The following is a 25,061-nucleotide window of genomic DNA, read 5'->3' as shown; positions in this document are numbered from 1 at the left end:
TTGGTTAACCAGATTAATTGGTACAAATTATCTGTTTCTGTCATCTCCTTTTCTAATTGGTACCAACCCAGTTCTTCAGAACTTAAGAGTTGCGTTTTATAAATATGAAACATCATATTAGCTACATAGATTGTATTAATATTCAGAAAATTTATCCCTCCTTTCCTAATTTTCTGCATCAAAAGTTGTTTATTCATCCATGGCCTTTTTCCTTTCCAGATAAAATTATTTATATCTCGTTGTATCATATATAGCCATGGTTGTGGCATTCTCAAGGGGATCATGCGGAATAAGTAGGACCAAATTAATTCTACCCCACCAGGACAGTTCAGTTTGTCTCCATATTTTTAATGACTCGTGGGTTGATCTATATGTTTTAAAAAAAATTATTTGCATTGTATCTTTTAAGTCATCGGTAATCATTATTCCCAGATAAGATATTATGTTTTTGTTACAGTTAAATTTATATTTGTCTCTTATATATTGGCAACATTCTCTAGAGATATTTATAGCTATATAAGTGGATTTATTTACATTTATTTTATAATTTTAAATCAAACCATATTTATCTACCTCTTCCATCAAGGCACCAAGCGATTCGACAGGGTCGGTTAAGGTCAAAATCAGATCATCTGCATATAGATTTAATTTGAATTCTTTCTCTCTATAGCTAAAGCCTTTTATTTGAAGATTATTTCTTATATTAATAGCTAGTATCTCCATTGTCATAATATATAAAATGGGCGATAGGGGGCAACCCTGTCTCGTTCCATTTTTTAGTGTGAACCAGTCAGCGCATATATTTGGAGCCACGGTTCTTGCTTCTGGACCTTCATATAGTGCCAGAATTGCTTTAAGCATCCACCCCTGTATGCCGAACTTTTCCATAGTTTTCCTTAAGAAGACCCAACCGACCCTGTCGAAAGCTTTCTCCGCGTCTACTGCCAAAATAAACAGAGAAGTTTTATTTCTTTGAGCTGCATCTATCAAATCGAGTAATCTTCTAGAATTGTCAACTGGATCTCTCCCCTGTATAAAGCCAATTTGATCATTTTTTATAATCTTATCCATGAGTCCCTTTAATCTATTGGCCAAAACTGATGAAAAAATCTTAACGTCCGGAACCGAATGGTTTCATAGTGTAAAACCCCTGTGTACATGTGTAACGGTGCAGTCTCATGAGTGAGTAACAACTGGAGATATCAATGGTCTACCATCTATAGCCTCCACGGCCAAGGGTATCTCCTTCTCCCTGATGGGAATGTTGTTTTTCTTTACAAAACCAGAGTCTATAAAATTCTCGGCTGCCCCAGAGTCAACCAAGGCGTATATATTTTCAACTATACAACTCTCTCCCATATGTAAAGAAACAGGGAGAAGCAGTCGGTTAGGAGGCAATGTAGGAGACTTAGAAATCACACCCAAGGCCAGTCCCCTATAAGGTCTTAGGTGCGAGAGTTTTCCGGGAGCAAAGGACATTCCTTTACCATATGGTCTCTCCTACCACAATATAGGCAGAGTCCCTCCCTTCTCCTATGTAATTTTTCATTATCAGAGAGTTTGGCAACCCCTAATTGCATAGGTTCCTCTTCAGATACTTTAACACTCTCCGGTGTATTAACTCTGGGGTGAATAGGTGTAACAAAACGTCTATTTCTGTTCTTGGTATAGAGCCTGTCACAAATCCTATTATCTATATCAATGAGGTAGTCAATAAGGTCCTCTAAAGCAACAGGAAGCTCCTTAGCTGCTACCTCATCCAATATAGAGTCTGATAAGCCTTCCATGAAGGCAGTAGTTAACCCATTGTTGGTCCAATCTACCTGTGAGGCGAGAGTACGAAACTGTATAGCGTAATCAGCCACAGACCTAGAACCCTGTTTAACCCTCATTAATGCTCTTGCGGCATTTTTAGACCTTTTCATAGTGTCAAAAGTTCTGCGAAATGCTGTAAGAAAACTGTGAAAGTCATGCACCATAGGTCCATTAGCTTCCCAAATAGGATTTGCCCATTCAAGTGCTTTGTCGGTAAGTTGGTGCATAAAGAACCCAACCTTAGACCTCTCTGTGGGAAATGAACGTGGATACATCTCAAAGTGAAACTCTATTTGGTTAATGAACCCTCTGCATGTCTTAGAATCCCTTAAATGGGCCGTAGCAGTAGGCACAGTCGATACTTCAGGAAGAAGGGGTGTAGGAGGGTTAGGTGTGGTTGCTGGAATGGTTCTAGCTAAGAGCGTCTGAAGAGCGTGGGCTATCTGATCCATTCGGTGATCCTGCTCTACAAATCTAGCCTCATGAGACGCCATCTGTTGAGCTAAATCTGCGGGGTCCATGGCCCTATCGTAATGTAACGAGAATATAGCCTTACCCGCAGGATCCAGCTAAACAGAAGGCAGAACAGAGGAGAGATACGTCTACCGGACCTTAGAATGGCCGGACTCGACGTATCTAGGAGAAGTACAGAGTCAGGAACAATCCGAGGTCAAGGGCACAAAGAGACAGCGTAAACGAGGACAAGCCGGGGTCTGGTACACAGGAAACAGCAAGCCGGCAAACAGAACAGACAAGGATAAAGCGAAAACGAACTCAGAATACAAAGCCAAGGTCAAGTACGGAGGAACACAACTGAACACAACAAGCGCTAAAGGGAACTGTAGCAGAAACCACGATAGGGCAAGGAACTAAGGGAAAAGGGTAAGTATAAATAGGTTCAAAACTAATGTGATTGGCTCCTGTCACTTCCACAACCCCAAAAGGTAAGTGTATGGGGTGTGTGGGATGACAGGGGCCAATGGGAGCCTTTTGGCAATTTAGGCTCCCACTGTCTCTTTAAGAGCGCGCCCGAGACTCGCGGCGCGCTCTTAGATTCAGGCGGGACATGTGACTGCATCTCGCGGTCACTGCCCGCCTTCCTGTCTGAAGCGTCGGATGAGCTGCGCGCGGCTCCTGCAGCCGCAGGACCGCGCGCGGCTTGAAGAGAGGACCGCGGCCGGCCCCTGGGAAAGGTGAGTAACGCTACATATAGAGAGCATCTGGTGTGGTCCTTTGTTTTGTTTTGTGGGGCGTGTGGTCTTTAGGCATGATTTGAGTTGAAGGTATGGAAACAACATGCAGTTTGGTAGGTCGTATTTGGTTTGCAGGATAGGGAACTGCAACATTTCCCCTTTGTCGAATAGCTGTTCTATATATTTGATGCCATGTTCCAGCCATTTGTTTTTATCTATTGTAGGTATTATTGTAGCCATAGCTTCCATCGGGGTCGCTAGAGGTATTGGGTGGAAAGCCGTTAAGTTTCTTTTAGCCAAATCCCATATTTCAATTAGCAGTTGGGATGTGGGGAGTTGGTGCTGTATCGAACTTCTGTTTTTCTCAGGGGTCCATAAGGTTTCTATTTTGAGCCATTGTGGTCGTTCGAGGTGGGGTGTGGTTTGCGATACGGTGTGGAGTATTGCTGCTTTATAATATGCTTGTACATCTGGGAATCCTAGCCCACCGTCGGCTATGTCTTGTTGTATAATCTTCGTGGCAATTTGTATCTTCTTGTTTTGCCATACACATCTAAGGAACATGTTGTGGATCTCTGATAAGAAGCTTCTAGGTATTGGGATCTGTAGGGTTCTGTAAAGATATTGCAATTTTGGTAGCAGAGACATTTTAAAGGCTGCTATTCGCCCCACCCATGATATGTACTTTCCCTCCCAGGCTTTCAGTGTATGTTTAAAGTTCACTAGCATGGTTTTATAGTTGTTTTTAAACAGGTTGGATGGGTTCTTTGTAATTCTGAGGCCTAAGAAGGTTAGGAAGTCAGTGCGCCAGTCCATTGGAAATGTATCTTGCATGGTCTCCATTTGTTGTCTGGGTATGTTTATTCCCATGGCTTGTGTTTTTGATATATTCAATTTGTAGTATGAATGTTTCCCGTACTGTGTGCCATGAGATTAGGCAGAGAAATGTACGGTTCAGTCATTGTTATGAAGATGTCGTCTGCAAATAGACTCAATTTGTATTCTTCCGTACCCAATGTGACCCCTTTTATAGAAAGTTCTCCTCTAATGTTGGCTGCTAACAGTTCGAGTGCTAAGACATATAAGAGAGGCGAAAGTGGGCAGCCTTGTCTCGTCCCGTTAGTTATTCGGAATGTGTCTGAACAGAATCCAGCTGTTACTACTCTGGTGGTGGGATGGCTGTATAAGGCTTGGACGACGTTGTTAAATTGTATTGGAAACTTGAATTTTTTGAGCACCTCCCGTAAGAATGGCCAACCGAGTCGGTCAAAGGCCTTCTCTGCGTCTAGTGACACCAGGAGGCCCCCTATTCCCATTCTCCTCATGCTGTGCACCAGGTTTAGGACTTTGCGTGTATTATCTGATCTTTGCCTCCCTCTGACGAATCCCACCTGATCATTATGGATCAGTTGGGGTAGTATTCGGCTTAGTCTCTGTGCATGTATTTTGGCGTATATTTTTGCGTCTGTATTAAGAAGTGAGATTGGGCGGAAATTGGGGCAGTGCGTTGGTTGTTTGCCTGGTTTGGGGAGTGTGATTACATGTGCCATCAGTAGTTCACTGGGCAGTGTACCTGATTGCGTGTCTTGGTTGAATAATTGTGTGAGGTGAGGCGATAGGATGTGGTGGAACTTTTGATAGTAGAGGTTGGAGAATCCGTCTGGACCTGGTGCCTTATTTTTTTGGCTTATTTTATTATTTTATTTCCTGTGTTGTTATGGGGCTGACAGTGTTTCGATCTGGGTGTTTGATAACGTCGGTAGGTGGATGTCTTCTAGGTATTTTTGTATGTCCTCGCTACTCGGTTGGGCTATTTGGGTGGACTGTTCAAGATTATATAGCTCTCTATAGTATGACGCGAATGCGTTGCTTATGTCCACAGGTGATATGACTTTTTTGTTTTCTTGGTCTACTACGTACTGTATCCTACTAGCTGGCTAAGCCTGGATGCCAGCAATTTACTTGCTTTATTGCCTTGTGTGTACTGTTGCTGGTTAAGCTTGCGTAAATTGTACCTTACCCTCTGTAGTGTGTGTTCTTTGATTTTGTCTTGTAGGTCCTTAATTTGTGCTTGCAGCGTGTCACTTTGGAGTGTTTTGTTTTGGTTAGTAATGTCGGTCAGTTGTTTGTTCCAGTCTAACCATTGTGTTTGGGTGCTGTGTTTGATTTGGGCCGCCTTTTGTATCAGTAGGCCTCTTATGACCGCTTTATGTGCTTGCCATATTGTGTGCATCGCTAATTGTTCAAAGTTATTCACGTCAAAATATTGAGTGAGTTCTTCTGTTATGAACTCCACGAATTGCGGGTTGTGTAGTATGGATTCATTTAGCCTCCATGGGATTTTGTGTTTATAGTCATATTGGTCTTTTATCGTGAGTGTGATGGCGGCATGGTCCGACCAGTTTATGGTGCTTATGGCGCTGTCGGCTAGTTGATCTAAAAATGTTCTATGTATGTGAAATCTGTCAATTCTGGTGTATGTCTTGTGTGGGGCTGAGTAGTAAGTATAGTCTCTTTGGTTTGGGTTGAGTAGTCTCCACGTATCATAAAGTTGGTGTTCATCTAGCAGTTTCTTGTAGTTGTTACATGCCTTGCTTTGTTTTGCTTTGTATGTGGAGGTCAATTGTGCTGTGGTGTCTTGTTGGGGATCTATGATATGGTTAAAGTCACCACACAAAATCATCATTCCTTTTTGTATTGACAACACTTTTGTCAGAAGTTTGTGTAGGAAGTTCCTTTGGTCGTTGTTGGGAGCATAGGCCGTGACTATGGTATACGGTATGTTATTGATAGTGCACACCAGAATTACGTATCTGCCTAGAGGGTCTAGATGAGAGTCATGGTGTGTAAATGCCACTTTGTTACTAATAAGTAGTGATACTCCTTTAGATTTGTGTCCCGTGACTGCATGGTATTGGTGTGGAAAAAGGTCAGGCCTAAGAGTCGGTCCCTTCTTGAAATGTGTTTCTTGGAGGCATATTATCTCTGCTTGGTCTCATTTAAGGTCTCTAAAGAGGCAATGGCGCTTGTATGGGGTGTTCAACCCTTTAACGTTATGGGAGTGTATTTTCATGGTGTTGTTCCAATTTTTTTGTGCTCTTTGTTTTTTGTCGATTTCCTCTTGCTCTGGCTAGTCCCTGAGTGGTTTTGTAGTGAAGTTTCGGCTGCTCTGTCTTTGTTGGTACAGGATTTTGTAGGTATCCAGGACATGTGCTTCTATGGTTGGGTTTACCCTGACACTGTGGGGTGTGGGTGGGGGGTAGGGGGTGAGTAACTGGGGGATAACTGGGGTTTAACATAACTGCAGTTGTCACTACTAATACCCAAAATTGGGCTTGGTCACTGCACGCCGTGACCTTGTGGGGGCGTGTCATTTGTTTTGAGATTTTACAGGTGTTTTGGTCGGCCCGTGTATGTGTTTGATCTATGGTGCTGTAGCTCTACTCGAGCTTTGTGGAGCATTAGGATGTGATCTAACTGTCAGGTTCTGAGAGTTAGACGTTGCAGTTCTTCCTTCCAATTGTTGAGTTACTGGTAACATTGGATTCGCGGGGTGTTGTGGTAGATTTTCCGTAGCGGAAAATTCCCCTTGTGGGTGATGATGCATATATCCGTGTGCTGTGTTTTTTTGTTTTTTTTTTTATATCGTAGTCTTAACTACTTTCTTCGATAGTCTATGGCTCCCTTGTATTCATTGCTTATTAACCACATTTAAAATTTACATTTGAAGGCCTTGGAGACCATCGAAAACTCTCAAGTCTCTCTCGTATATAACAGGTAGCATGAGCCTTAGTCGCTGGTACAAAGCATAAGAGTAAACATTTTAACTTTTGTTTCTTTAAAAATCCTATAAGCTACTGTTTCATCCTCGAGTTTGATCCTAAACTTTGCTCAGCAGGATATTCACCACTGGGCTGTTAAGTGCACTGTCGCACGTTTTCAATCCCTTACTACCTTCTGTGGTAGATCTATAGCTCCTACTTAACAGTTATTTAGTTGAACAGTTAAACATTTAGACGATAAACATATCTATGCTCTTGCTTTCTCTCAGATTAACGTAAAACCAAGGTGGTTTGTGCATTGGTTACGAGTATGAACTGAAATTTAAATATAAAAATATAAAATATAAAATTATGTGCTAAACATAATCTTTTATAGCTATTGTACTTATGTGCTTATATGTGCAGTCAAACCCTCAGTCGTTCCGTCCTCGATTTCTTGTAGTCTTCGGGTTACCGGATCATTTGCGCTGCTTTTCCCAGTCAGGCCTTTGCGCCGTCTGATCTTTCTCCTACCGGTGTGGTAGCGATATTCCCCAGTTTCTTAGGGCCTTCCTGCCGTCTTCTGGTGAGGTGATGGTCGTTATTATTCCGTTACTGTGGACTAGCAGGCGCACCGGGTGTCCCCATCTGTATGGCAGTCTTTGCTCTCTCAGGGCTTCTGTGACGTCCCTATATTCCCTGCGTTTCTGTAGCATTAAGGCCGACAGGTCTGAGTAAATTTGTACAGACCTGTATTTTTCTGGTAAGTCTTTGCTTGACCTTGAGGCTTGCATAATGGCCTCCTTGATGTGGAAATAGTGGAGCTTTGCCAGTACATCGCCGGCAGGAATCTTGGTTTGGCCACTCTGTGAGTTAGGTCTATTAGTAACATATCTGCATGAAAGTCTGGTACCATGGCGTGAAAGAGGCCTGTTAGGTATTCTCTTAATTCGGGCTGCTTCACGTCTTCTGGGATGCCTCTGAGTCGTATGTTTTGACGCCTCGATCGATCTTCTAGGTCCATCATTTTCATTTGGATCTGGTTTTGTTGCTGTTCCAATCTTTGTACATGGTCCGCCATGTCGTTGTGGGCCTCAGCATACTCGCCCATTCTGTTTTCTATCATTGCTATGCGATCTCCCAGATCATGTACTTCTCTTTTGATCTCTGCTATAGATTTGTTAATGTTAGCCAAGATTTTATTTGACATGTCGTCTAGGCATTTCTGCAATATCTCCTGCGTGACTGGTAGGGTTCCTGTCAGGTCTTTCTGTAGCGGGAGTGTGTCGTCTCCGTCGCCATTTTGGTCGCTTTCATGGGAGGTGGCATGCTTTGTTTGAGGCTGCCTGGTTCCGAAGAACGTGTTTTTCTCTCCTTTATCCTGGAGTTTGGGTTTGTTCTTTGCTTGGGACAACTCTTGTGGTGAAAAGTAGGATAGTTATTCTTCTAGTTTGCTGTTAAAAAACGCTTTTACGGGCCGTGGAGGTCGGAGCACTAGCACCTTGCGACCGTTCTCGCCATGCGTCAGGCCACGCCCCTATTTGTCATTTATTAAGAAACAAAATTTCAAATATTGATCCAAATAATATTTAGTAAAGTTCTACTAAGTATATGCATGCATTAAAACAATAAACAATTCACAATGAATGGAAGAAAATCATAGTAATGCAGAATGTGTGTGTTTTATAGATGGCAAGCAAGCTCAATAAAGAGGACACTATATTTAAACAAAGTTGCCCTAACTTCTTGCAATACATTTCAGTAATTAATATGATATACATTATTTTGCACTTGAGATATATTTTTATATGTGTGGTTTAAAACAGAGATTAGCACCTTCATCTGTGGTCCATATTTTTCTTCCTATAACCTTTTCTGTAGTAAAATAGTAAAAAAAACATTTTACAATGCTCCTTTTAGCATGCTGCAAAAAGGGACGTTGTTCCAGGCTCCAGTATCCCCTTAACTCTGCTGACTTTCTCTGGGCTTCCCGTTAGGAAGATGACATCAGTGTTCCTGTTCCGTGCCTGCGTCTTAACCCCAGAGACCGCTATTTGTTAGTGCTGAATCTAATTGCTTCAGATTGTCAGTGTGCACATTTGGAACTGGTTCAAGTCTCAATTATTTATTGAGAAGAGCTGTGGTATTGATTTTGGATGGCCAGAGGAATGCTGGGGAAATTAGCATGGAACAGGGAAAACACAGCTCATAAACTTTTATGACGTGATGTCAAACTGCATTGTACAGACAAAAACGAGGAAAAAAGGACAATGTAGAACATCAGAGAACAATCCTGAGTCTGCATAACAAGATCTCAAAATCACATTCTACATGACTTCCAGACAGTCTGATAAAATACATACGTATAAAATACATTGCGTATGTTTTTTTTCCAAGTGTTTATCAAGATTTCAAGACAAGAAAATATATTTTTTTTTATAAACTGACTATATATTGTTTATTTGTATTTATATTGCATTTTTTAGGATATCTGGTTTAAAAGGATGCACTTGGAGATATTTGCATTGTTCCATATATTCCTCTTTCATGAAAACAACACAAGTGTAAAAGTGATTGCACAACAATAGTGCAGTACTTTAATGGGATTTGTATAGCGTATCCATTGGGATTTGTATAGGGTACCCATTATTTCTGACCTCTAGTCCGCATTTCTCACTAGGATCTTGCTGGGGAAACACCAGAAAATTGAAAAGAGAGCAATTGTCCATTTCACAGTTTTAGCAATTGCCCAATTGTCAAATTCACAGTTAGATATAATGAAAATTGACGTTTCTAGCAGCTGGTAATCAGATTGGATTTGTTATTGGTTGCTGATTTATGTTATTGAAAGAATGGTAATGCACAAAAAATACTAATAGAACAGCATTGACTTTTTCATATTTATATAGATCTTTGCATTTATAATTTTTAAGAATGGTTATCATTGTAATTAGAATGTTTGCATATTTCACTTGCCATGTGCAACACAATTTAGACACTTGTAAAACATCAGTCTTAATATTTTTATTTATCATGATTATTTTCGTGTTTTTTTGTTTTTGTTTTACACGTGTCTGTTATTTAGCAAATGTAGCTAATTAAATCTAGAATGGATCACATGGATCCAGTGCTAGATTTCTGCTTTATGGGCCTGGAGCAGATATATTTACATAGTTACATAGCTGAAAAGTGTCCATCACGTTAAGTCTTTCTCACATCTGTTTTTGCTATTGATCCAAAAAGGAAAAAAAAAAAAAGGAAAGAAGGCAAAAAACACAGTTTGAAGTTTGTTTCCTAATTTGCAACAAACTAGGAAAATATTCCTTTCTGATCCCAGAATCAAATCAGATCTCCTTGGATCAATAAGCTATTACCCCACTAATAAAAAATTATATCCCTGAATATAATTTTTTGGAAAATATTTTTCCAATTGCTGTTTAAACTTCTGTACAGACTCTGATAAAACCACCTCTTCAGGCAGAAAATTCCACATCTTTATTGTTCTTACAGTAAAAACATTTGATACAACATTTGATGTACTTAGTGAGACAAGTTACAGGTGATACTCGAAAAATTAGAATATCGTGCAAAAGTTAATTTATTTCAGTAATGCAACATAAAAGGGGAAACTAATATATGAGATAGACACATTACATGCAAAGCAAGATAGTTCAAGCCGTGATTTGTCATAAGTGCGATAATTTTTATGGTTTACATTAGCACTTCCATTGTCATTGTTGGTATATTCTATATATGTGACATAAAACAAACCTACTGCTATACCATACAATCTCTGGACTTCCCTCCTATATAATTGTCATGTCACATAGCTTGCTTTGAGGTTGCACGCACAACATGAAACCCAAACCCAACCTTAAAGGACCACTATAGTGCCAGGAAAACAAACTCGTTTTCCTGGCACTATAGGTTCTTTAGGTCCCCCCATCCTCAGGGTCCCACTCCCGTTGGGCTGAAGGGGGACCTGGCACCCATTGAGCTAAGGTGGTCGGGGTGCCTATAGTGGTCCTTTAACCCCTTAAGGACACATGACGTGTGTGACACGTCATGATTCCCTTTTATTCCAAAAGTTTGGTCCTTAAGGGGTTAAGCACAGTACAGGAGTGCTGGGAAGACATTAATAAATAAAAAAGCATTTTTTTAAAAATAGTACTTTAAAATAGAATTTTTTTTAGAGCAATTTTTTTTAGAGCATCTCTAGAGAATCACTTTATTGCCGATATAGTGCCATACGTGTAGATGTGCCTATGTATTGGTCACCCAGGCACACAATATAAAGTGACATGTGAACACTGCTCTTAATTGTTTTTTTGTTTTTTTTTTGTTTTTTTAAAAGCATGACCATTAATTAACTTCTATTTAGCTTCTGGGTTGTGCAAGCTATGGCATTTCCATTTTACTTAACTTATCACTACAAAAAAAGTCACCACACAATGTTTAATTAGGGATCTACTGCTTAGTGCACATTTTCTCTTCCATTGTTTGGTTTTTCAATTATAAAGAAAAAAATCAAATTAAATTCCAATTATATAATTCAGGATGTGTACCCATGACATGGCTTTTTGTAATTTGGTGTTTCTTTTTCAGGTAGAGGGGACGAACAGGTTATTTGAAGTTCAGAATGACGTGCATTGTTTGGTGGTAATAAGAAAGAAGAAAGACCTGTCAGAATTTTTGCAGATGCTCGTCAGAACTCTATGTGATGCTACCATACAAGTCTGTTTGGTTTGGCTGACGGACAAAATGCTCACATTATCTTTTCTAAACATGCTGCTGTCCAGTGATTAAGGTTAAAGTTGAGAACTTCATGTATCAATCAACAGCCACAAACTTTAAATATATAACTACTAGCTAATATAATACTTCAAATACTGTCTGGAATCTCTACTTAACCTACTTAAAGGTAGGCTACTAACCTACCAACCTACTTAAATGATGGTGATTTCATTTGTTTCTGCTATTTAGACTAATTCATACATGTGTAATCAAAATAATTCAGAAATTCCAGCCAATACTCATTGATAATTAAGAAAAAAAATCCAAATGTCCTTTTTATTTCTCTTCTGATCTGTTTAATAAATTGGAATGACTATGTTTGATGTCTTTGTGTCCTTTGCCTGTTAAAATTACTGGGGCCAACAATAACTGTATCCGAAAAATCTAGGGATTCGGCTTCTTGGTGTTATTATACCACAGACTCTTTCTCAACAATGTACCCAGTCTGATCCTTGGATGTTGGTTTGGAAAGAGGTTCTTATCACTAAAATGACTTATTTTGATCATCACCAAAGCAATAAATAACTTGTGTAAATATGCCTGGGAAATGAGGTGGGGACCTAGGATAGGTGGAGAGGTTTAAATTACTGGGCAGTGGGATTGGGGGTATTGGAGGTGTGAATGGGTATGTGGAGTATTAGTGACTGGGAGGACCACACCACCCTCTTCCCAAGTTACTGATCGTAAACTCCATTTACTTCAATATACACATTGTGAGAAAAGCATGTAATGATTTGTAATAAAAAAATGGTTTGAAACCTTTTGAAATCCGTTCAATGCATGGAAAATAAAGGTACATATTCCCAATATTTCCTTATTCAAATTAGGTAATACCAAAGCCCATTCTTTCTTTTACCAATAAAAATCCCCAATAAGAAATAATTGCATGCAAAGGTCCCTCGCAGTTATTTTGTTTTTGTTGAGTTGAGATCATTCCAACCTATTTATGTATTGTAATGTTTATTTTTATGACTTTTCTAACAAGGGGATCATAGCGGGCTAATGTTGATAGAACACCACGTTGCCTGGTTTGGATTATTGGATGAAGAACATTACTGATTTGTGACTGGAAGGGTTTATGTGATCGCGTTTGTGGGATGAAGTGACATTTTTATTAAAGTGGGAAGTTAGATTAGGTGACAGGCAGTTTTAAGGTGAGAAGTTACAGCAAGCTTAAAAATGACACAGTCATGCTTTGTAAACTGTTGCAAGATGTAAATGGCTGAGACAATCACAAGGTGATTTTTAAGAACAATTGACCACTGGTATGTGACTGTTAACTGGCTCCATACATTGTTGCCTGGGAGAGAACAGTTACTTCATGCGCCCTGTCGCCTTCTACATTTCATGACTATTTAAAACTCCATATATTAAAATACATTGTTTTACTTGAAATGAGAATTTGAGCATTGTCATTGTGTTATCCTTTCAGCAGACCAAGATGATAACACTGTAAGGTATTGGACGGAATAGACTTTCCTTGTCTCGAAGTTCTTTTTTTCAAATATAATGGTAAACTGCTATTATTATCATTCTAATTTATAGAGTGACAACAGTCCAACGGGACTAAAATGTAAGGACATTAATATAAATATTAAGGTTAATGATGTCAAAGGATTTTATCATGAAAAATACATTGTTATAAATAAAAAAATTTTAATAATAGTTTTAATTAAAAACATAAAAGTATTTTAAAGAGACAAATAAAATAAATAAAGCTAAGGTAAAACATTTGATACTAAAGGTTGAGGAAAATATTAAAATATGTCATTGTATAATCATGGGAACAAAAGATAGAAGCAAATTGGGACCTACATCAAGAAAAGAAAAAAAAACCTTAACCATCAACTCTAACAATCAGATTAGCATATTTTGAGAAGGGGGAAAAAATAAAGAAAAGAGAAAGGAGAAAGAAAAAAAAAAAACCAAAAACTGGCAAGTAGGACTTCAACTATGTAATGTGGAAGAAGACATTTTATCCATGATTTTTGTAGTTTAGGGTTCAGGAACTTCAGGGTATTTATCTGTGTTATGCATTCATTCATCTCTTCAGCCTCTGCAAATATTAGGATGTATAAAATATCAGAAATGATGGGTCAATTTACTAAAGGGTGAGAAGGACATAATAAAATGGGTAGGTGTTGTGGATGGTAATGCTGGGTGGAAGATAAAAGATCATAAGTGAGCAATAAATTATACGAGACATCTAGTGCAATAATAAGTAGACCACTGATACAAAAGAAATATGAACCTTTAATACACTGTTATTTGCTGGTTTAGAGATAACCAATCCTTTTGAAATTCCCTGGTAAGTCACACATATACAACACTTGCCCAATGATCATTATTTAATCATTATATATTACTGTGTCAGCTTTTTGGGTGTGGGACTTGCCTGATAATGTACAGTGATTAGTTGGTTGGCTGTGTTATGCACTAGAGGCTAATTAAGCCAGAACATATTAAAGGGACACTCTAGGCACACACACCACTTCATCTCATTGAGTGGTCTGTGTGCTGTGTTCCTGTCCCTTTAGCCTTGCAATGCAGAACATTGTTTTAGATGAACTTCAATGTTAAATTACACGGTCAAGACTGTCTCTAGTGACTGTGACAAAATTGTAATAAGGTGGACTTAAAAAAGTGCCAGTACTTTTTTTATTTACCCTTAGTACATCAGTATATCATGAGTATACAGCGTATATATAAAAGAAAGAGACAAAAAACAAGAAATATATAGTGCAGATGGTAATATATATGGAATTTGGGATAATAAATTATATTATCCCAAAACCCACAAATCCTGGCTCTGGAATTAAGTGCCTGTTGCTTTATTAGGGTTCGCAAAACCTCAAATGGATCCCTTCAGAAGTTGAGAATCACATCGAACCAAAACTGTGTTCAGTCGATTATACAAATGTATTGCCAAAGTATGGTAAAACAAATAGAAAAAACTAATTAAAAACAAATATAAAAAAGATCCAATGCCAATACATGTTTCACTCCATTTGAGCTTCCTCAGTTGGCTGTGTGTGTTGCTCCAGAAGGTATCAGTTTTTAAATGCTGCTCTCAAATGGAATCTCTGGTCACATGATGGTATTTCAGCCAATCATCATGCCGGCTGATCCATTCCTGTATTGTAGGCACATTGATTGAGGGTGTCAATCAGTTCCTATTAAGTCCCATTTTACGTCCAACTCATACCCCGAAGTGGCATTGTGCCCTTCGCAATAAGTCACTTCCGGTTTGTAAGCAAGCCTCTTACACACTTCCGCCTGGTCCGCATCACCCCACATGACCTCACCGATGGATGGATTTCAGGCAGGGTGTGTCTGCATCTAGAGGACTCCTTGTTGTTTGTGGGCAAGAAAGGTCATGTAGGGGAGAAAAAAGATGCATACATAAGAAGACTACTATTACTCATAAATGCATAGAGTTTCTTATGTGGATTTGAATAACATTTATCAAGGAATAATATATCAAGGAGAATTGTACTGAAGCCATAGAAATAACTACAGTTCAATATATATTATATATATATTAAAAACTACTATTAGTGAGTTATACATTTAAATTAAGTCTACTCCATTGCTAGAATAAAAACAATAATTACATATCTATTGAAGAATCATACTCATATAAAACACTATTAAAAACATAATAAAAATTTTTAAAAAGTGACATAGCTCAAAATCAATGTTTAAACCTTGCAGTTGGAGAGTATTTAGATTGAAAATCCTTTGCATTTCCAATTTCCCTAAGCTTTTTACTGCATCACCCCCCTTCTAATTACCTATTATATTTGGATACCCATGAACTGTAATCCTTTGGGATCCCATTGTGTGTGGTCCTGGAATGGTTAGAAACACTGTGTCCCTCAAATTTATTTCTTATATTTCAGACGTGCTCTTCAATACGTGTATGGAGGCAACGTTTAGTTTGTCCCACGTATTTTAAGCCACAAGGACAAGTTAATAGATAAAGTCTCTAGTGACTGTCTCTCAAACAGCCATTAGAGGCATTTCCTGCATTTACAAAAAGTTTAACTTCATGAAACGATGCTGGAAAATCCTCACGCTTTGCATGAGGACATCCAGTGTCTTCGAATTCCCCAAAGTATTGATTCAATGCTTTTGTTATGGGGAAGGTCTAATGAGCGCACAGAGAACACCACGCATGTACATAGCTTCTCCCCTTTGCCAACATCGAAGAAGGCGGAGATGGAGTCCACACAGAGGAACCTCAGTGCAGGAAATAGTTAAGTGTTTAAATGTTTTTTTAACCCTTCCAACATGCAGAGGGCAGACAATAAGTATATGCCTGAGGGACACTTTTGTATTCCTACTGCTACAGTGTTCCTTTAAAGCCCCTGATGCATTCTTGAACCCTCTGTGGCTAGGCAACTGTGTGTCTGTTTTTTTCCTTTACTGGTTTTTATTTTTAGGAAAAAATGCAATGCAGTATTTTTATTTTAATACAGTTTCCCATTGTTTTTAAATGTAACCCTGTCAATGATATCCTATGTCTCGAAATCCTCAGGTTTAGAAACATAAGCATGCAAAAGTACATTTAAGTTCATATAACAGCTGGGGAACTAAAATATACTTAAGAAAGCTGATGGGATATTTGTGGATACAGAGTAAAAAAATATAGAAACCATAATTTTGACTGTGTAGATTCTGATAGATGCAAAACAGCGTAACATTGTTCTATTTTTTACATACCTTTTTTATTGGACTATGTCGCCTTTGAAACTTAGAGGTAACAGTTGAATGATATAGGGAAGGGTTAATTGAAACTTTAATTGAGCACAGAGGCATCATATTGAACACAGTTATGCATTTATTAAGCTAGGCATGCAGTATGGCGCTCCGGCTTGGACTAATTTAAAAAAAAAAGCAGGAAAACAATTCAGATGAACCAGAAGGGTGTGAAAATTATCCAATCGGTGTACTGTAAAATCTATACATAATAGAAATATTTTCCTGCCATTGGTTTACAAATCAAGTGAGAAAAGTAACCAACATAGGGTATAAAAGGAGGAGCAGTAAAAATAAATATATAATATAGAAATATACAAATATTTAGATATTTTTTCTCTCTATTGCTTACATAAAATCAACATGTAGTGACTGTAACCTGCCATCAATCCTGTTTTTCCCATCAATTATCTCCTTTTTTGGGCGCCCCTGGCAGAATTCAGAATCATGAAACAAAACAAACATGCTCAGCTATTGTGCGTTTTGTTTAGTTCATGATTCAGGTACATTTCGTCACAGAGTTTACAAATTGACCCAATCACCTGATCTTTGAAATTTGGATGAATTGCAGTTTTTAACATAGTGATGTCCCTTGTCTTTTTGTCACATCACTTCTATGTTTTTCTTCCATGAGTGGCAATACAATGTGCTATAGAGTTCTTGTTGTGTGTTTTCTGTATTTGTAATCAAAATACTTCCAGCTATTCTCTAACTCTAACAAAATGTATTTTTTACTTTTACTTCATATTAAAAAAAACTAAACAAAACATTGAATAGAAGTCAAGTGAGCAGAGTTATGTGAATTAATGTCAGGAGCTGTATACACTTTGTGTTTTATGCTCTGTCACCTTGAGCCTGGTCTCTTGATACTTTCCCTGCCACAGGCTTGCTTTCAGACCCAGAGTCTGCAGGATACACAGTTGTATAACAAAATGTACGCTTTGACATCATTGGTGAACTTAACAGTGTTCTTAGGTGTCAACTGCCATGCAGCATTTTTTTCTACTTTATTTTGCTCTGGCAGATTAAATTATCTGGAGACTCTATGCCTTTCTCACAACCATGACTTAGGTCGTTAGGTCACCTTGTTGTGCTTAACAGATGTGATTAAGTGCGTGGTTATACGCTTCAGGACTTCACCGTGCCACGCATGGTCTTCTTGTTTCCTTGTTATGTGATCCCTGGAGAACAAATATGTCTTACTTCTTTTTATTTGCCATCACAGACAGGCTGCACGTGCTGTCATCTGTACTTGTAGTCTTTTGTTCAGTACATCTTTGAAGATGTTCCTAAACTTTTTATTTGACAACTCTTACTGCTGAGAAAATCTTCATAGGTTTCATGTAGTTGAAGAAACTCATGCTTATATCACTATTTAATTCTCTGTCCAAGGGTATCACCTAAGAAGCATAGCAATATGCCATGTAGTCAGCATACGGTTTTATATTTTGATCATTTTTCACTTATTTCTTTTTGGGAGGGCTACTTGACTTCAGTGTTGTCAGTGATTTAGTAAAATGAATCATTATTAACTATTTAATCATTCTTACATATTTAATACTTGCCAAGTGGTTTTACATTTCTATTTACCTGTTAAACATAAACAAAAACACAATATATTTCTACCATTTTCAATCTACTATACTGATGCTTAACTATAAATAATCTTAAAAAGGCTCCAACCTCAATTTCTCAAGTAACAAACTGTACAATAAAGTTATATCTATTTCTAGCCCCAAACAGTATGTGAATCCCTGCTCTGCAAATAGGAATAAACCACATTAGTGAAGGTTACAGGCTCCCATTACCTATTGAGTTGATCCAGCTCCCTCTAAAATTTTTAGAGTAGAACCAACTCTGCATGCTCTCAGACTTCAAAAGTGATAGAGTAAATGTTGTTTATCACTCTTTTGTGTCTTTCTTTCATCAGTTTCCTTATGACTTTAGTATCCTGGCTTGTAGAATATGGAGATTCGTTACCGTCCAAACTGCAATTTCCCCAAATTGGGTGATTGGTCAAATTCTCCAAGCCGAAACCAACCATAATACGGAATGGCCAAGCATGTACGTTTCAGTTTGTGATTCTGAATTCCACCAGTGGTGATTGATGTCTAGGGGACAGTCACTAAATATCGATTGTATTAACAGATCAAGTGATACATGTGCAAAAATATAATATATCGAGTTTTATTTTTTACTGCTCCTGTTTTTCCCTCTATTGTTTAATTATTTATTTTTTCACTTTATCTGTGAATTGAATGGTGGGAAAATGCTGCTATCAGTGTACTGCTAAATATACAGGGAGTGCAGAATTATTAGGCAAGTTGTATTTTTGAGGATTAATTTTATTATTGAACAACAACCATTTTCTCAATGAACCCAAAAAACTCATTAATATCAAAGCTGAATATTTTTGGAAGTAGTTTTTAGTTTGTTTTTAGTTATAGCTATTTTAGGGGGATATCTGTGTGTGCAGGTGACTATTACTGTGCATAATTATTAGGCAACTTAACAAAAAACAAATATATACCCATTTCAATTATTTATTTTTACCAGTGAAACCAATATAACATCTCAACATTCACAAATATACATTTCTGACATTCAAAAACATAACAAAAACAAATCAGTGACCAATATAACCTTTCTTTGCAAGGACACTCAAAAGCCTGCCATCCATGGATTCTGTCAGTGTTTTGATCTGTTCACCATCAACATTGCGTGCAGCAGCAACCACAGCCTCCCAGACACTGTTCAGAGAGGTGTACTGTTTTCCCTCCTTGTAAATCTCACATTTGATGATGGACCACAGGTTCTCAATGGGGTTCAGATCAGGTGAACAAGGAGGCCATGTCATTAGATTTTCTTCTTTCATACCTTTTCTTGCCAGCCACGCTGTGGAGTACTTGGACGCGTGTGATGGAGCATTGTCCTGCATGAAAATCATGTTTTTCTTGAAGGATGCAGACTTCTTCCTGCACCACTGCTTGAAGAAGGTGTCTTCCAGAAACTGGCAGTAGGACTGGGAGTTGAGCTTGACTCCATCCTCAACCCGAAAAGGCCCACAAGCTCATCTTTGATGATACCAGCCCAAACCAGTACTCCACCTCCACCTTGCTGGCGTCTGAGTCGGACTGGAGCTCTCTGCCCTTTACCAATCCAGTCACGGGCCCATCCATCTGGCCCATCAAGACTCACTCTCATTTCATCAGTCCATAAAACCTTAGAAAAATCAGTCTTGAGATATTTCTTGGCCCAGTCTTGACGTTTCAGCTTGTGTGTCTTGTTCAGTGGTGGTCGTCTTTCAGCCTTTCTTACCTTGGCCATGTCTCTGAGTATTGCACACCTTGTGCTTTTGGGCACTCCAGTGATGTTGCAGCTCTGAAATATGGGCAAACTGGTGGCAAGTGGCATCTTGGCAGCTGCACGCTTGACTTTTCTCAGTTCATGGGCAGTTATTTTGCGCCTTGCTTTCTCCACACGCTTCTTGCGACCCTGTTGACTATTTTGAATGAAACGCTTGATTGTTCGATGATCACGCTTCAGAAGCTTTGTAATTTTAAGAGTGCTGCATCCCTCTGCAAGATATCTCACTATTTTTGACTTTTCTGAGCCTGTCAAGTCCTTCTTTTGACCCATTTTGCCAAAGGAAAGGAAGTTGCCTAATAATTATGCACACCTGATATAGGGTGTTGATGTCATTAGACCACACCCCTTCTCATTACAGAGATGCACATCACCTAATATGCTTAATTGGTAGTAGGCTTTCGAGCCTATACAGCTTGGAGTAAGACAACATGCATAAAGAGGATGATGTGGTCAAAATACTCATTTGCCTAATAATTCTGCACTCCCTGTATACATAATATTTGTGCACTTTTGGTTTGTTTGATTGATATCTTTGATTGGTTTGTTCCAAACTGAGTTACCAGTAATGAAATTCTGCTGAGCTGAACTGAAATTTGGCCAAATTAAGGCATCCAGAAACTTTTTCAGTTTTAGGGAAAATTGGTTCAGCTCACATATAACCTCTCTATATTCTGTATGTAACTACCCATATTTGATATGTAAGTAAGTTTATCTTCAAGCTCAAGAGTCCAGCCCCCGTCATCCTTTGCCTCCAGTTTGATATAAGCATAACTATCTCCACAACAGCTATACATGAGGGCTGAAGAAGTCAAATCAAATTTCAGCCAAGTCAAATTTCAGACTTGAGCGCAATCTCTTGCTCACTAGGAAACAACTCTCTCATGAGAAAAAGAAAGTCTTGAGCGAGGTCTACATTTACATGCAGTGCTTTCTCCTTACAGAGCCTGCAGTGACCATCATATTCAAACAAGCTAAACAGAAAGTGTCAAAACGAGATCCGACTACTAAATGAAACAATTGCGCTAAATGTCTTTTATAAACATTTTCTTTAATTATTTGTAAACGCCTATAGGGGCTATAGAGGAATAAAAGAACACTGCATCCTGAATACATTTCGTGCATTTTACCACATGTAATCTTAGGTATCCTTGTCATAAAGATCAAAAAGATTTTAAAGAAAAAAAGGGTCTGTGATAAAAATGAAATGGAAAGGGAAAAAAAACATATTTTTATCATATTTAGTGTAAATAATCAAAGGCTTATTTATTGAAGAGGTGGAGGAAAATGCAAATTTTAGGCTTAAAAAATATAAAATAAGCATTAAAATATAGCTTAGTTGCAAAATTTTTTAGAGATATATTTTTTTGCCTAGAATTTCTTGAGCTGCTAACTGGACAGCAAAGATATTATATGTATAATATGAACCACTGCGTCTTTCCATGAAATTTATAATACTTTTCTCTGTTCACCATAATTGAAATATAGGTTGGTAGTTTTAGACTCTACCTAGTTCAAAAATCGGTTTTGGGTTGAATGAATAAGGCATTAGTATACAGAGAATGTCACTAAAATGACGAATAAATATAACGTCAACTGACATTTCCCACAGAGCTATGAGGGACACTGTAAAACTGAACAAATGCCCTACTACCTTGTTGGGTAGTGGAGAGTTCACAGAGAAAAACACTTTGGATGTTTTTTAAAAGTATGGTATTCTGTTTTAGTTTAAACAGGGTCTGGTGTTAAAAATCAATCAAATTCCATAGTCAATTTACCCATTTTGCCCTGCCCCATTTTGCCTTATCCATTTATGGAACTTCATATGCAGACCCTCAAAGACTATTAACAAGGTTTGGATTCTCTATATGTTTAATTTTACCTCCACATTTATAAGACAATTTGGATTTGAACAGCATTAACATTTCCTATTCTGTTACGAAATGTACATCTTTCGTCCTTTATCTTCATTGTGCTAATTTCTCCAACTTAAGAGCAGTGAAAATAAAATAAATAATGATCCTTAATAGCCTTCAATTATTATCTTATCATGGATAATTAGAAAAGAGTAGCAGATTTCAGAAATCAAAATGCATTATTTCTTTAATCCTTTTTTATAAGATTTTCAGAAATTAATAAATTAATGGGCTTTTTACTTTACTTATCTAAATAGTGATAGTCATTTTTTTTCTACGCTTCCACATTACCCATTGTTGACCTTTCACAAAATGATAGCGGTATCTCGTTCCCTCGTGATCCTGTTATATCCTGCACAGCAGCTGACTAATTCTCTGAAGTAATTTATTTTACAGCTTAAATACTTAGGGTTCTTTCCAGGAAAAATATTACATTTCTCTTCCGGGAGTAGAAGCTGGTTAAACACTGGAGAGTAAGCCGTTCCCTAGAACCTCTTTAAACTAATCTTTATGGCACTCATATGAAAAAAAAGCCATGTGGAAATGTTTTCTGTAGGAGCCAATCATGTCTCATTAGTGAAAATAAACAGCTGTGCAGTGTAAAAACTGTTATTTTAATGTACTCCATTTTAGAACATGTGTAGTGAAAAGGCTAGATAGAGGTGCAGCTGAATCTTTTTGGTGATATTTTCCACTCCCAGGGATAGAACCTGATGTTTAGTGCAGCTGTACAGCTGGCTTTTTCATACTCTACATAGGGATAGGCAACCTTCGACCCTCTAGATGTTGTGGACTACATCTACTAGAGCAGGGATAGGCAACCTTTGGCACTCCCCACATCCCCCATAATGCTGACAAAGCATCATAGGAAGCGTAGTCTAAAACATCTGGAGTGCCGGAGGCTGCCTATGCCTGAGCTAGGATATCCATTATCAGCACTCTTTTGTAAAATGGATCATTGGAGCATGAGAGGAGATGTAGTTCACAACATCTGATGTGCCGAATGTTTCCGACCCTGCTTTACACTTGTCATGGTTCTCCCCGTGACATCCAGACGGCCAGACGTGGTCACCCCAGAAGTGACCAACAGGGGATTTGAACCTGGGTACTTTGCGGTCCTGGGCCTGCTTTACAGCCTGCAAGCGCCAGCAGCTCCTATACCTTGTCCTGTGTGGCTGCTCCAGTCTATCTCAGTCCACCTGAATCAGATGCCTAATCAGCCAGGTATAAAACACTGCCTCTCTCTGAGGGCAGTGTCAGTTCATTGACTCTGGTTCCTGCATTTGTGTTCTTGATCCAGTGTTCTCCAGATGGCTCCTGACCTTGGCTTATCTTCATTTATCCTGACCTCTGGCATCCTCTGACTTTGGCTTCTCCTCGACAATCCTCCTGCTTGTGTCCTTGCCTTTACTGCGACTTGGAGCTAGATCTTGCACAGCCCCTGTGCACAGACTCACAGACCAGGTGGCTTCTTATCTGGTCACCTTGGTCTGTGTTTATTTGCAAGGGTGAGCATATATCTCTGCATACAGGACTCCACATCAGGTAAGATTCCTGAATACACTATCGTTTGCAAGCACCACATCTAAATATCACAGAGCTGAGCTGCCAAGAGTGGCAAGTTTTGTTTGTATAAAAGCTTTTGAACCACAGCTTCTCCAAGTAAAGGGCCCTGACTTGGTTGCACGTGCGCTGTACTTGAGTGGATGATGGGAGAAGCAATGCCGTGGAAAGAGAAATAGCCTAAATAATGATGAAAACACGGATAAGAAAAAAAATAGAGAAATTAAAGCGCACTTTTCTCCTCCGCTGGTTAGAGATGGTCAGGCGTAGGAAACCTCCATAAGACAAATAGTCCCTACTTTGTCATGTTTTAACACCATAATCAAAATAATACGCTGTAATTGTTATGAAATGGGGAATTACATAACATACATTTTCACCTTCACAAAAAAGTTGCAATTAATATTGATGTGTTCCTACTACCTGGTCCTACTTTCTCACCTAAATTCATCCGTTGCATTGATTATATCTATATTCACAGACAAAGTTAAAATTAATACAAAAAAACATTCACAGATAAACGTAATATAAGAGCACCCTTGCCAGTGCATAAAATGTGTAATTAATCCCATGAGAGATATAGTACTAGAATGAGTACTTCTTGTTCCACCATGTAAGGTCAACACCTTCTCTTCACACTCACTTTTTCATTTAGTGCTCTAAACAAGAACGGACCCATCCTCAAATTACACATGACAAACATGGGTTCTATTACCATCTTTTCCAGGAGTGTGTGCCACCGGCTAAGATGGATGGGTGGACAGACAAATGGACAGATGGATGAACGAGTGGACAGACCCAGCAATCCAGTATTTGAATTAAACCTCTTTCAGCCAACCAATGTTAGTAGTTTTTTTCTATAAAATGGTTAATGCGTTGGTTGCTGTATTTTGGTTGATGTGGTTCATTTCAGAGGAAATGTTGCTTGAAAGTTGCACATATTTGTAAAGGTGATTAAGTTCCATTTATTTTAGGTATATATAGTATCTTGATGAATAGAACACAATAGCAAACATTAATAAATGTTGCAGCTAGGGCTGCTAAAATAAACTCTGAAAATTAAATGTAGTAAATGTGCTTCTAACAAGTAAGTTATTCAGAAAGCTATAAAACATGTTTTAGCTATTTTTCATAAAACCTCACATTCAGATCAACTGGATTTGCAAAAATTCTGCTGATTCTTATTTCCAAATTTACTCAGGCCTCTTTTTCATTTATTTGATCTTGTTTTTCAGCAGGTGAATCAGACTGCAGACAGCCATAGGCATCCTGTTGAAAGATTTACGCAGCTGTGAGTGGTTTATGGTTTCATATGGTACCGGTCCTTTTCATATTATTTGCAGATGTATGTACTTATTAGTCTATAATTGCCAATGAGTCCTGAGATCTTATTTACATTCCGTAGTGCTGAAGAATAGTTAATGGTATATATGAACAGGCAATTGAAGAAGAGTGAACTGTAATAGATAGACTAAGTAAATGGTTACCTGACAGATGTCCCTTAAAGCGGCACTGTCATGACCGAATCACGTTTTTGTTTTTTTAACCCCCCTCCCAACTCCACTACATTTAATTGACCCCCTAGTCACCCCCAAGTGCCCCTATGCCCCCCATATTACCTCATTTTTCAACTTTATTTTCTGCCCGGACTTAGGTTCTCTGCGCCGACATCTTTTTGTGGGTAGATGAAGGCCCTGCGGGAAACGTAATTTGCCCACACTAGATAGCGCTGTGAAATCCCCGTGCATGCCCAGTTAAACACTTGGGCATGCAAATGGGAATGTCATTGTAACGGATCCACTGGCACCCCGACTGGGTACCTCCGTTGAAAGATGCTCCTAGCGCTTCCAGAGGACTCCAAGCACTCCACCAGACACCATAAGCACCGCAGG

The sequence above is a fragment of the Pelobates fuscus genome, chromosome 5 (assembly GCF_036172605.1).
Source record: "Pelobates fuscus isolate aPelFus1 chromosome 5, aPelFus1.pri, whole genome shotgun sequence".
NCBI classification, from domain to species: Eukaryota; Metazoa; Chordata; class Amphibia; order Anura; family Pelobatidae; genus Pelobates; species Pelobates fuscus.
This window is presented reverse-complemented; position numbering follows the sequence as displayed.